At 35.2% G+C, this 14243-nt stretch overlaps 1 long non-coding RNA gene across 1 annotated transcript in view; it reads left to right on the top strand.

Annotated features, from left to right (window-relative positions):
- Nucleotides 1-14243, top strand: part of LOC144300254 (uncharacterized) — a 60645-nt gene that overhangs the window by 26746 nt on the left and 19656 nt on the right. Inside the window, exon 2 of the long non-coding RNA XR_013366838.1 lies at nucleotides 13606-13694. This is a non-coding gene — a long non-coding RNA (uncharacterized LOC144300254). The remainder of the gene's footprint in view (nucleotides 1-13605; nucleotides 13695-14243) is intronic.

Below are 14243 nucleotides of genomic sequence, written 5' to 3'. Positions count from 1 at the left end.
TCTCATTTCCAGCATTTTTTTTTCTTCCTATAAATTCCTTTCTTCAACCCTAAAAACATCTTTTAGTTTTTGTTTTGTTTTTGTAATGTAGGTTCATTGAGAAGATATCTCCATTTGGTTACCAGAAAGTGTATTTATCTAACCTGCATTTTGAAGTGCACTTTCCCTGGATATGGAATTCAGAGTTTCTTTCCTTCAGTGCTTTGAAGATGTTACTCCATTGTCTGGCCTTTACAGTTTCTATTGACAAGTCAACTAAAATGTATCATTATTTCTTTGTGTATAATGTATTTTTTTTTCTCTACTGATGTTAACATTTTATCTTTTTCTTTGTTTTTAATCATTCTATGTGTTTATTGTTACTCTTTGTTTTAATTCCTTAATTATATTTTTTCTGTTCATTCTATTAGTTATTATGAAAGGATCCACTATGTAGGTTTATTCTTCTTAGAAAGAAAGTTCTGGTAGGTTCTGTATGTAATTAAATCCATCTGTTAGCAAAATCAATTTCAAATATATTATTTCACTTCTAGATTTTTCTACAGATTAAGATTCTATGGTTAAGTTCTCCACTCTTTTATCTATATTCTGTATCTTTTATTTTCATGAACATATGAATTATATAATTATAGTTAAAGTTTTTGTTAACTTAGATACCCAGATTGGTGGTGACTCCTCCTATTTTCTGTTTTATTCTCTTACTATTGATCACATGGTCTTTCTTCTTTTAACGTCTATTACTTGTTTTTTCTTATATGCTAGACTGTGTATCTGTAGGTGCTTCAGGTGGCTAATGCCTGTCTCCTTCTTCTTCCTTTGGGGCTAGTCACCTCAATCCAGTTATTGATTTGGTTGGATGGGGATGCTAGTAGCTTTGCTAAAACTCTGTCTTCAATAATTCTGGATTCTATAATGCAGCTTTCCAGGTCTTTTAGTTGAGAGTCTGTCAAGTTTCATCTAGTGAGCCTTAAATGTCTATAGAGGAAACTTCTTCCTTTCAGAGAAATTCAATTTAGCTCTTTAAGCTTCTATTTCACATATCCTTTAGTTTTTCAATTGTCCTGAGTGGGAAAGTGGCTTCATGTGTGCCTCCTTAAGTGTCTGAGCTTCCCACTCTGGCCCAGATGGATATCAGTATCGTTGTTCTTTTTCTGTCCTACAGGGATGCCTTTTACTCAGAGCTGAAAGCCATCTTGCCTCTTCTAGCTATACCCAGAATTCTTATGTTCCTCTTGGTAAAAGTTACTATAGGTCCTCAGTATAATTCACCACTCCTTAATGGTTTGCCTTATTTTGTTTCAGGATCATGCTTGTGTTAAGTCTTTGTTTTCTGACAAGAGAATATAAGAGGCTTCTCTCTGATTCCTGGAAGTTTTCAGGCCAGCAGTGGAGATCTCTGTATAGTTTCACAGTGCCGTAATGTTTTATGGTGAAATGCATTGCTTGGTAGAGGTCCCTCAAAATTTCACAACCAGCCAGATAACCTCAAAAAGTTGGATGGCTTGTCTTCTCTATAGTAATGGTCCTTTCCCTGAGCCAACTCTTGATCCTTGCACATTAGCTAAGATTCTAGCTGTCTCCTCAGCTTATCTTGGAACTGTTCCTGTTTTTCTATAATCTAGTCTATCTTGTCTTCATAACTTTTAAACTTTTTCAAACCTTCAAATAAATTATTTTAAATTTATCTGGCTTTTCTCTTTGGTGTTTATGGAAACATTGCCCTTATTACTTCTTACCCAGAAGCAAAAATTCCTGATCTGGAATGTATTTCATTTGAAATTAGCATTGATACTGACATTTTCATGACCATCTGCATTTAGAGGGAAAAATTTGTAGAAATGTATTTTTTGCCCATGATTGCAGCACTCTTCCTTTCTGCTCCCTGAAGAGGAATTACAAGAAGGTACTACTAATTCCCCTTAATTTGCAAAAGGTTACAAGGCTCATTTCAATAAGTTTATTTGGGAGATTGAAACTCAAAAGTGAGTCATAGTTATTTATTTTGAAGACATTAAAAGAATCCCCTCACTTTTGGAAAGAGAGCAGAAAAGATCCAGTTATACTTTTTTGGCCAAGGAAACTGAATATCTTTCTATTTGGTACAATATAATGGTTTTCACCAGTGATTGGCAAAAATTTTAAGATAGATGTAGATTAAAAAAATAGATGTAGATTTTTTCCAAATGGAATATTCCAAAACAGATTATTCAATAGAAGGAAAAAATGTGGTGGCCTGAGCCGGCACTGTTCTTTCCTATTTGCACTGCATCTGGTTCTTTCCTACTTGCTTCCCCACATTAACCATAAAGGAGTTCCAAGCAATAACTTTGAAAAAGGCTGCCTAAAACTATTTTGATTTTATGTTTCATTTATTTTTCTTTTCCTTTTACTGGAAACAAAGAAAATATTGGTTGCATTATGTTATATGTCAAGTTCAATCAATGTTCAGAGGAAGTAGATGAGAACTTCTGATTCTTGAGATTACTTTCTTCTCTCCTCCCCAACAGTTGTTTTGGTGCTAAAGCAATTTAGAGCCAACTTTAATTTATATGTTAATAAGATTAGATTATGGGTAATAAAGCCACAGGCAACCATGATTAACCTAACAGTTTCAAAAGAATTTTACATGCTTATTTAAACTGTCTTACTACTTCAGGTAATAGATGTTAAGATGACAAGAAATGGCTATTACTTTTTTTTTTTACTATTGATTAAGAAAACATTCAAGTCAAATACTAGAGAAAATTTACTTGATTCATGATATTTTTTAAATCTTAAGTTAGGTTTGAACAGAGTATTTTTCTAATAAGGCACTTTAGCTAATACTGAAGGCAGTATTGAAATGCAATTTGCCTTGTCTCTGAGGATCCTGAATATCTGACTTCTATTATGCCTTCTATGCTGCTGGAGGAATTCTGGGAGGAGAGAAATCACTGGCAAACACACTCTATTAGACTTTTATCCTGGATCATCACATCCTCCTTACAAGTCACAGTGGGAAAGGGCTACATTTTGCAGGAAATCCCAAAGATATTAATAAACTATTTTCCCTGTTCTTTTCTCTTATGCCCAAATTCTTTTATCTATCTAATAGCATGGAAGTTAACCTATCAGAATAAAAAATTATGCCACATGAGAGCAACCTAGGGAATCCAAGTGTCTGTGCTTGAGGCTCAGGAACAGCTAGCCTACTTTTCTGTTTTCTTGTCATTTGTAGAATGAAGTCCTAAATTCTCAACCCCACCGAAGCTTTAGAGTATGAGCCTCTAAAATTATTATTTTTCATCATGCCTATCCCAATAGGGATTGGACTTCTTTTCTTAAACTTGAACCAGTTAGATTCGGAGGCCCAGATAGTTCCTCCCCAGTTGTGGTATGGAGTGATATAGTCTGAACTCTCTGTCCTTGGTTACTGACTGATTCTGAGGATTATACTATCAATGATAACCCAGAATCATGCTGTTGTACCCCCTGCTCAAACAGGATCAAATGTGTTTGTACTATCATGCTGCTAACAAAACCCACACTCCCTGTGTCCCTTTGAACATTGTATTTTACTGGTAGGTACTGGGAGTAAAAAGCTTCACAATTTCAAATGTTTAAATGAAATCTTGGAAACTGCAAAAACATTTGGATTGTTATAAGAAAAAAAAATGTTCTAACAACAATATTGACCTCAAAATATGCAAAATCTCTCAAGCCACTACAGTGTTCACAGCTCACTAAAAGCAGAAGTCCCCCAGTTCCCTGTCTTCCCACCTATTGACTTCTGTTATTTTTCTCATTAATAACCTAATGTAGAATACACACTTTTTTTTGCAAACAAGTCTCCTAGTAGAAGCTAAACAGTTATTTCTTATTAAATTGCAAAAAAAAAAAACCCACATAGACTTATAAAGACTTATCAATTTCATATTTATACAAATAGTCATGTACTCTTTAGAATCTTTGAAATATGTAAGAAAATAAAAAAAATAAATTCAATATATAATTATGCTAATACTATTTAATTCTCAGCTAAAATGTTGTATCTATTATATCTTCCATTATGTCATCCAAAAATATAGTTAAGCGTGTCAGGTTTGATCCGGTTGGTGGTGAAATGAAATAGAGAGGCCAGGCATAGGTGGGTGGAAGCAAGCTTTTAATGAAAGCGCTCTCGGATGAGGTCCACGGCCTGCAAGGGAGTGAGATGGGGAAGTCACAGGCTGGGGAAGTTGCACTCGGCATAACACTGGCAGCTCCTATAGGGAAGGGTAGGGTGGTGCCAGTCTAGGTGAGAGCTGCGTATGTCTATATAGGGTAGGGCTTAGGCAAGGTTCGGTTTCTGTTTCCTGCATAGGTCCTGTTTTCCCTTGACGACGCGTCCTTGGGCGGTGCGCTAGTGGCGGGAAAGTCCCCAGGCGAGGGTGACAAGGCGGAGGGTCCACTACCATTTTGTTGGTGCCTCCCGATCCCCTTGATCCTGCCGGCCCAACAAAGTGATTATTCTTCTATTTACATATTTACTCTGACGTATTTAATGTATATTTGATTACTTATCTAATATAGACTTTGATATAAGTAATCTCAGTGCTTCTGACAAAGCAGTTGTCTAAAACATAATTAATTAATTAATTGTAAAAAGATTTATGGAAAGAAAGAGGAAATTAATTCTGTTAAATGATTTAAATGAGACTTATGGATTTTTTTTTAATAATATACTTAAGTACATTTCTATGAAGGCCATCTTTCCTGATGGCTATATTCAGGCAGAATATCAATAGGACACCTCTCCATAAGGACAGCCTATTCTAAAAACAGAATCACAAGAGATCAATTCTTTAAAACTTCTAAGGATTTCTGCCTGAAGTCATTAAAACACAAAGAAGTTTTATCTTTATTCATTCAGTTTACATTACATGAAGAATTACATTATTTTAAGAAACAAGTATCAGTGGTTTTCTTATAACCTAAACATTGAGTGGGGCCAAGAAAATGTTAATAAAATCTGTTCTTCATTAGGCTTTATATCCTTCCTAATTTTTCCATAAAATTGTTCTCTGATAATCATTTTTAATATGTTTAATTATTCTAGAAAATATTTCCTCCTATAGCTAGAAATTAATAGAAACAGAATTAATAGAAATCAATTGGATTGCAATCCAAAGTATAAAATTTTTTAAATATTTAATTGTATTAAATAATGAAAGTTTCATAGGATAAACTGTACCATATACAACTACAACACTCAAGAAAAGGATATTCTAAAAACAGAGAAGAATATACCATCAAAGAGGAGCAGAATGTGCCACCCCAAAATTTGTCTGTTTGGCATAAGAATTATTTTGAGATGATTATTTTTCTAAGAAACTACAGACTCAAGAGAAGCTCTGAAAACAGAAGTACCTTTTTGTAAGAGAAATCTACAGTTATAAACAATTTGCATTCGAAAAGGAGAGAGCGGGCAGCCCTGGTAGTGCAGCGGTTTAGCGCCTGCAGCCCAGGGCGTGATCCTGGAGACTCAGCATCGAATCTCATGTCAGACTCTCTGCATGGAGCCTGCTTCTCCCTCTGCCTGTGTCTCTGCCTCTCTCTCTCACTCTCTCTCTCTCTCTCTCTCTCTCTGTCTATGAACAAATAAATAAATAAATCTTAAAGAAATAAAAAAGTAAAAAAAAAGATACTCCAAAAAAAAAAAAAAAAAAAGGGAGAGAGCTATTAACAGAGATAACTTTTTCATTCATCTGTAAGACCTGCAACCTTTGTTTAGCACTCTTCTCACCTTTGTGAATTGCCTTCCGCACTTTGAAATCCAGACCCTTATCTCTTTCCTTAGCTCAGGATGGTATATAAGTCTCAATCATCCACTGCATTTTGAGTCTCATAACTTTGTGAGGCTTTTATAAATACGTATTTTTTTCTCCTGTGAATGTGTCTTTTATTACAGAAGATTTCAACTGAGAACTTTCTAGAGTAGAGGAAAAATTATTTTTCTTCCCATACTCTGTGCATGTCCTAAATCAGTTGTTAATATATTTAACTAAATGAGCCTTTCGTTTGCCTTCCATGTATACAGATACTTTGTGTATCATGTCAGCATTTCACCAGCACTTACTGCTCTAAGGGAAAGCCAGTAATAATATTCTGAAAACAAGAAAAATAAAAATGCCTTTCGATCTTATGGAACAATATAAAATACTTTATGTGAATTATAGTATAAACTGATATTTGACTTTTACTAAATTATGAAAATATCTATAAATAAAAATGATGTTAGACTTTTAAAGGTATAGCAAATAAAAATGTGCTGAATATTATTATTAGCAAAACAGTGCTACAAATGTATAATATAAGGACTTACATGTAGATTTCATCCCATTTCAGATTTTTGAAAATGTACAGAACTATGATTTTTATCTATAGTTACAAAATTTCTGGCTAAAAAATCTTTTTTAAAAAGAATTTATTCATCAGACAGAGCCCGAGAGAGAAAAGCACAAGCAGGCTGAGCAGCAGGCAGAGGGAGAGGGAGGGGGAGAAGCAGACTCCCCACGGAGCAGAGAGCCCATAAGGCTAGATCCCAAGACCATGGGATCAAGACCAGAGTGGAAGGCAGACACTTAACAGACCGAGCCACCCAGATGCCACCTGTCTAAAAATTCAAACAATTGTCAATTCTGTCATAGAAGACAAAGTACTTCAAACTGAGAGATGCATTTCTCACAAGTCCAGCAGGCTCTGTACCAATAGCACTCATTAAGCAGGTTTTGGGAAAACTCTACATCCTACTTCTTCCATGTTGCTGGTTAATTTCTCCACCAAGAAGCTTCATGAAGAATTTCAGAGATTTACTCTCTTTCACTAAGAAATTCACTATTTCTTCACTTTAATTTTTTATACCTGTGGTGATAATGTTGTTTTAGAAAAAAAATTTTATGAAAAAAACAAGACTCTTTTGGTAGGATAAATTGAAAAATAGAGTAGAAAATTAAAGCCAGAGTTTTGTATCCATAGTTCAATCTAATTCTGGCAAATAAACACTGCTGATGCATTCAAAGGCCTGCAGCTATGTGTGGATGCCAAGTACCTGCTGTCCATGTTGAGGTCACTTTTTAGGAGGGGGACATAGCATTGTCACATATCTCTTTTCTCTCCTGTATATATGACTGCTCCCTGTACTCTGGTTTGTTCTGATGAGAAAATGCCTTTCCTGAAGATTTTTTTTTCTTTCAATGTATATATTCAAGGACTCCTGATTCCTTTATCTTCAGTATAAACCTCTCTCTAAATTCCATACCAGAATGGCTACATATCTACTGGAAATATATTCTTGCATGTTCTACAAAAACATAAAATTTCCAAAATAGACATGAGTTAAGATTTCTCATCCCACCCAAAGTTATTCTTGCTACTGTAGACAACATGCATCCAATGAATGGACCAGTTGAGGTCTATCAGATGATACTGCAGAAAAACAACCTCAGAATTTCGGTGACTGAATGCAACAGTTTGTTGGTTGTTTATGTGAATAGTCCCACACACAAGACATTCATAAAACCTTCAGTATAAGTTTATTGAAGCCCAACTTCTCTTTTCTTTTACAAGTTCCAATCATCACTTGCAAAAAGATTCACATGAGGTGGACAGGACAGAATTCCATAAGGCAGGATTCTATGACTTGTAATAGTTGACATTGGACAATAAAAGTCAGAACTATGGTAAAACTTAGCATGGGAAAGTTCAGAGATCAAATTCCAGGCACAATATTGAAGGATGTACTGTAAAGGCATTTAAAAGAGCTTTTTATTTGTTTTTTTTTTTAAAGATTTTTTTATTTATGATAGACACACACACACACAGAGGGGAGGGAGGGAGAAGCAGGCCCCATGCCGGGAGCCGGATGAGGGACTCGATCCCGGGACTCCAGGATCGCGCCCTGGGCCAAAGGCAGGCGCCAAACCGCTGAGCCATCCAGGGATCCCCAAGAGCTTTTTATTTGAAAATAGTTTTGCGTTTACAAAGAAGTTGTGGAAATAGTGCAGAGAGTTTTCACACACCCCAATCTGGTTTCTTGTGTTTCTACCATCAAAATATACATTGTGGCACAGTTGCCACAATCAATGAAAAAAGATAAGCAAACAGCTAAGGAAATGAGAATGAAGTATGGAATGTCACTGGCATATTCCAGGATCCCATCCAGGATTTCACAGTACATTTAGTCATCATGTCTCCTTAGGCTCCTCAAGGCTGTCACTTTCTCAGACTTTCCATATTCTTGTTGAGCTTAACAGTATTGAGGGTTACTGGTCAAGTATTTTGCAGAATGTTCCCCAAACGGGATTTGTCTGATGATTTCCTCCTAATTATACTGGAACTATAATGTTTTAAGATGATTACAGAGATAAGGGCATTTTCATCACATCATATCAAGGGCACACTCTATTGACATGACTTATCACTGTTGATACTGACCTTGAACAGCTGTCTGGGGCAGTGTTTGTCAGGCTTCTCCACTGGTAAATTACTCTTATCTTTTCTCTGTCCATGCTGTATTCTTTGAAAGGAGTGTCTATGTGCAGCCCGCCTTCAGGAGTGGAGAATTATGATCCCCTTAATGATCAAGGAGAAAATTACTTGGCAATCTTCTGTATAAGAGATTTGTCTTTTTGTCCCTATTTATTTATTCAATTACTTATTTACATCAGTAGGAACCAACAAATATTTATTTTATACATTTTGTTATAATTCATAGTTTTCAATTCTTTTCTTTTTCTTTCTCTTTCTTTCTTTCTTTCTTTCTTCTTTCTCCTTCCTTCCTTCCTTCCTTCCTTCCTTCCTTCCTTCCTTCTTCTTTCTTTCTTTCTTTCTTTCTTTCTTTCTTTCTTTCTTTCTTTCTTTCTTTCTTCTTTCTTTTCTTTCTTTCTTTCTTTCTTTCTTTCTTTCTTTCTTTCTTTCTTTCTTTTCTTTCTTTCTTTTTCTTTCTTTCTTTCTTCTTTCTTTCTTTTTCAGATGTTCCAGTTTCATCATTGGGAGCTCTTTCATTGGCTCTTATATTCCTTTGACATATCCATCTTTTTTTCTTTGTTTGTTTACTGCCTTACCTTCTGGCACTACAACACTCCACAATTACCTTGTTCTCTGTCCCAGACCTCAAGTCAACCATTTCTTCAAAGGGCCCTGGCTTCCTTTATTGGTGAGTGATATGAAAAACCAAGATATATAAAGTAGATGGACTTATCTACTGTGGTATCATTGCTTGCTAGTCTTTCCAGCTGAAAGAGCAAGAAAATATATGTGTATTTCCAGACTTGTGTTTCTTTCTTTCTTTCTTTCTTTCTTTCTTTCTTTCTTTCTTTCTTTTCTGAATGTGTATTCATCTATATTTATGTTGGATACACAGGTGTTCATTATGTCATACACAGCTCTAATCTTAGATACATGGACCAATCCAGACTCCCTTTTGCATATCTAGGATTTCCCATTTCAATAATGAAAATCTTGACTTCCACCATCTGCCATCCAATTACCTAATTACTTTACATGATAACACTATAACACTATACTATAACACTATAACAATTCATCAGAAGCAACTTTATCAACTATACTAAAGTGGTTATAGGTAGTTTATCTTGCCTATAATTGTATAGACTACACTCATTTCCTATGCTACTTAGGTCAGCCCCATCCCCCACTCCCCTTACCTTGGGTGAGGTAGTTTCATATATTTGTATTATAGTTAGATTATTTTCACATCTGCATTCCATCCTGGAATTCCTCAACATCTTAAATGTCTTTTTAAAAATTGTGGACATTAAGGTTCCTACTTTGTGCTTTCTATGGCTTCTGAAAAAGGCAGTGTTATGTATCCATAATTTTCTCTGCTGGATTTTCATCCTTTTTCATGCAGAAGTAGAGGGTGCTTTTTGATAATCCGTGGTACCTTGAGTTCCTGCCATGTACTTCAGCAGTGAAAGTTCATACTAACACTCATCATGTTAGTGAATGAACTGCTGAATTTATCAATGAAAATCTACCTAGCAAAGCATCTAGTGGTGATTGAAATATAGACAAGTGTAAATTATCTGCCAGTATAATCTATAATGTGAGCTTTCTGATATAATACTAGCTAACCATCTCTATACTATGAATTTTTTATTAGTAAAATGGACTTAGGTTGAGGCCAATTAAATAATAAATTCATAATATCACACACTATAATGCAGAAGTATTCTAAATGAGAATTAGAGACTACATAACATATTCTCTAACATTTATACAGACTTTCTTCCAAACTAGACATTTCATAATAATTGAAAATATTTAATATCTGACAAAAGTAAACAATGAGCTTTATAGTCCATAGGAAATTTTAAAGCAAATGAATTAATTTAAAATGGATAGCCTGAACAAAATTTTTTTTTTAATTTTAATTTTTTATTTTTAATAATAAATTTATTTTTTATTGGTGTTCAATTTGCCAACATACAGAATAACACCCAGTGCTCATCCTGTCAAGTGCCCCCCTAGGTGCCCGTCACCCATTCACCCTCACTCCCCGCCTCCTCCCCTTCCACCACCCCTAGATCGTTTCCCAGAGTCAGGAGTCTTTATGTTCTGTCTCCCTTTCTGATATTTCCCACACATTTCTTCTCCCTTCCCTTCTATTCCCTTTCACTATTATTTATATTCCCCAAATGAATGAGAACATACACTGTTTGTCCTTCTCCGATTGACTTATTTCACTCAGCATAGTGCCCCCAGGACAAAATTTTTCATCATAATTGTTCACCAAGGGCTGGTGCTAATTCAGTAGAGACTGGTGTTCGGTAACTATAACATATTAGCTGTCATAGAAACCTGAAGTGGTATTTAAAAAAATAATAAATATATCCAACAATTCACTCTACAGTAAAAATTACTATCTTATAAATATAGTGCTTTTTCCTTTCTGAGTTTCATGAGAGACAAGCGATTAGGCACATTGTTATGTTTCATGACATATGAGTGAAGGAAAATTTTTCATGATTTTCTACTTTAATTATGATAGATAGCATTGCAGGGGTTTAGATAAGATATTGAAACCTGGGCATATTGGAGATAATTTAACTTTTAATTGAAATTTTAAAAAAAATATAGAAATGTAAGTGAGTTAGGTTTGAGGCATCTACTGCATGTAGAAACTACTTGATGTATTTTGAGTCCCTAAAATAAAGGCTATAATTCTTTAAATCAATCTTCTTTAAAATTTACATTAAATTTTCTATCTAACATTAAAAAATTACCACCCTTTTTACATTCTGATAACCTAAGGGTGGTAAGAAAGTTAAGAATATTAATTAGGTGTGATTTCTCATTTTCTTTTCCCTTACTAGGTACCTTCTATTGCCCAGAAACCATAGGAATCCATAAAAAAAAACCATCAGGAGAGTCCTTCACTTGGGCAAAAAATTATTATCAGGTGTATTTTAGAAGGTATGTGGAATGTGGGCCAGAAGACAGAGGAGTTAACTTTTTGTTTCATTTGTTTTTTGATACATCTTAATATCCAACTTTTCATTAAATATTGATGAAATCAGGGATCCCTGGGTGGCGCAGCGGTTTGGCGCCTGCCTTTGGCCCAGGGCGCGATCCTGGAGACCCGGGATCGAATCCCACGTCGGGCTCCCGGTGCAGGGAGCCTGCTTCTCCCTCTGCCTGTGTCTCTGCCTCTCTCTCTCTCTCTCTCTCTCTCTCTCTCCCTGTGTGTGTGTATGACTATCATAAATAAATATTAAAAAAAAAATATTGATGAAATCAGTGTTTGTTGCTTTGGGAATCAGTAAAGACATGAAACCATTACAACCTGGAAAAGCTTATGGTATATTCTATTCAAGGACTTTCTGTAAGGTTGATATTGATCTGCAGCTTGTTCTGTCTATAATGAACACATGATCACAATTCAATTTGCAAATAACTATACTCTGCATTTTTTAAGTATAGAAATACATTACACAGTGCTGTTAAGAGAAAAAGAGAAAAATCAACATGTGCTGAAATTAAAATGACTTTTGAATGTCAGTGTAGAATTAGAATAGCAAAATTATGCAAATTTAAATAATCAGAAACAAACCACCCTAGGAACAGTTTTTGAATTGTTTTATTGCTAACAATACATTCTGCATTTATACTGTAATTACTAACTTGCAAGAGTCAGGAGTTCAGAAACTAAGTCACCACAGGGAACTCACATGTGATCAATGTATTCAGGAACCAGTGAAGGAACAAGTGTGTGGAGATCATCTACATGTGCGTTAGGTGACTCACATCAAAAATGTAGCTTGAAAAAAAAAATGTAGCCTGATATGTGTCTTAGTCTAGGGCCTTCTTCCTGTGTGGCAAAGCACATAAAAATTCTAGGTCTGCAGGCACAAGATAAAAGAGAAAATTACTGAGTGAATTAACATCCTCTGTATAATGAAATAATCAAACTTAAGGACTAGTGAGTTTGCTATACTCTGAAATAAAAGGTATATCGACATGAGGAAACATTGATATGGAGTAACAATAATGGAATAAATTTGAGGACCTAAACTATCACTCTCACTCAGTCTGGACACTAAATACCAAAACCACACCTTACTGATTACATTAACTTGATCTTGCTATTAAACGTCTTCAATTGCACTTCTTTTCAGTGTAGCTTAAGCAAATGATTTGATTGCTTACACCAGCTATTTCAGGAAAGACTCATAAACTCTTTAATGGTAACCATCAGTAGACAATTTCTTCTATAAGACTTCCAGAATTCCTGAACTTCTGACTTAGTTTCTGAACTCCTGGCCCATGCCACAGGAGTCACCAGATGACTCCGGATCTTTCACTTTAATTTCATACTAATTCCTTGATTTGCTCTGTTGGATTCCAGTGTTTCATCCACAATTTGTTCTCTTCTATTATAATACATATATATCTGCTATAGCCATTAAATTCCATTAGGATTATACATGTTTGTCTTTTGCCCTAATTTTCTGGATTCTGAGAGTTATTGCACACTCTGAACAATACTCTACTACTGTTTCAAGGAAGACATTATCAGCTAACTCTGAGAAATAAGAGAAATAAGTTAAAGCCATCGATTTTCCCATGAGTTCTTATAAAATCTTCATTAACAAAGTTCCAGATATGAAGTATGCCATTGTCAAAAAAAAAAAAAAAAGTTTAGAGAGTGTAAATTCTGTTCTAACTAGTTACTAAGAACATCTTTGGGGTATCTTGTTTGTCTGAAATCACAGGGCTATCTATGCTTTCCATGCTGACAGGATAAGGCTGTGACCCCTGATTTTGGCTCAGATCATGACCTCAAGGTTGTGACATCAAGCACCATCTCACGCTCCACACCGAATGTGGAGCCTGCTTAAGATTCGCTCCCTCCATCTCCTTCATCCTCTTCCCCCCCCCAAAACAAACAAACAAATAGGAGAATATTTGCTTTATTCATTAGATTTTCATAGTGACTAGGTTCATATCTGGAACAATGCAATAAGATTTTGTATGATGCAGTCATATGTTGAGAAATACAGCTGTAGAATGGAAAATTGAAATTAAGTTTGTAAAATGATGTTTTCAATGATTCTGAAACAGGAAGAAGAAAATAATAAGCAATAATCCTACTTACAGTTTTTTCAAATGAACATTCTTCTCTAGATATGAAAAGGAAAAGACACAAATAGGTAAGGACAAATCTAGAAAATATTTTTTACTAAAATCTTGAGAATCAATGTTTGTCTATTTACATCCTTTCATTATTATCTTTTAGAAAGTGTCTGGGGATTTTATTTATCATGTCACACATGCTATATTTTATACTTCTAGGAATATTTTTCCTCAATAGTGCTCAGTGGAGACAGTAAAATGAGATTCAATATTTTGGAGGTAGTTCCAGGAGATTTGGATGTAAGGGGATGAGATTTGGAAGAAAGGCAGGCAGAGACAGGAGAACCCTGTCCTGAGAGGAAACCACCCTTAAAAGGATTTTACACCATCTTGGAAGGAGTCCTCCACCCTTTCCCATATGTAGGTAGATGACAAAAACCTGAGTGGCTGACAGGCTTATGGAGGGTTAATCAGATTAAATAGCCCACCAACAAGCCCATAAAAACCCTTAGACTTAGAAACTCCCATACAGCCCTTCCAGGTCCCCTCCCTCTTTGGGAGTTTTATACTATCACTCAATAAACTTTGCTGGCCATCAGTCTTCTTCTGGTCTACCTCTTTGTTCT

The sequence above is a fragment of the Canis aureus genome, chromosome 28, assembly GCF_053574225.1.
Source record: "Canis aureus isolate CA01 chromosome 28, VMU_Caureus_v.1.0, whole genome shotgun sequence".
NCBI classification, from domain to species: domain Eukaryota; kingdom Metazoa; phylum Chordata; class Mammalia; order Carnivora; family Canidae; genus Canis; species Canis aureus.
This window is presented reverse-complemented; position numbering and strand designations above follow the sequence as displayed.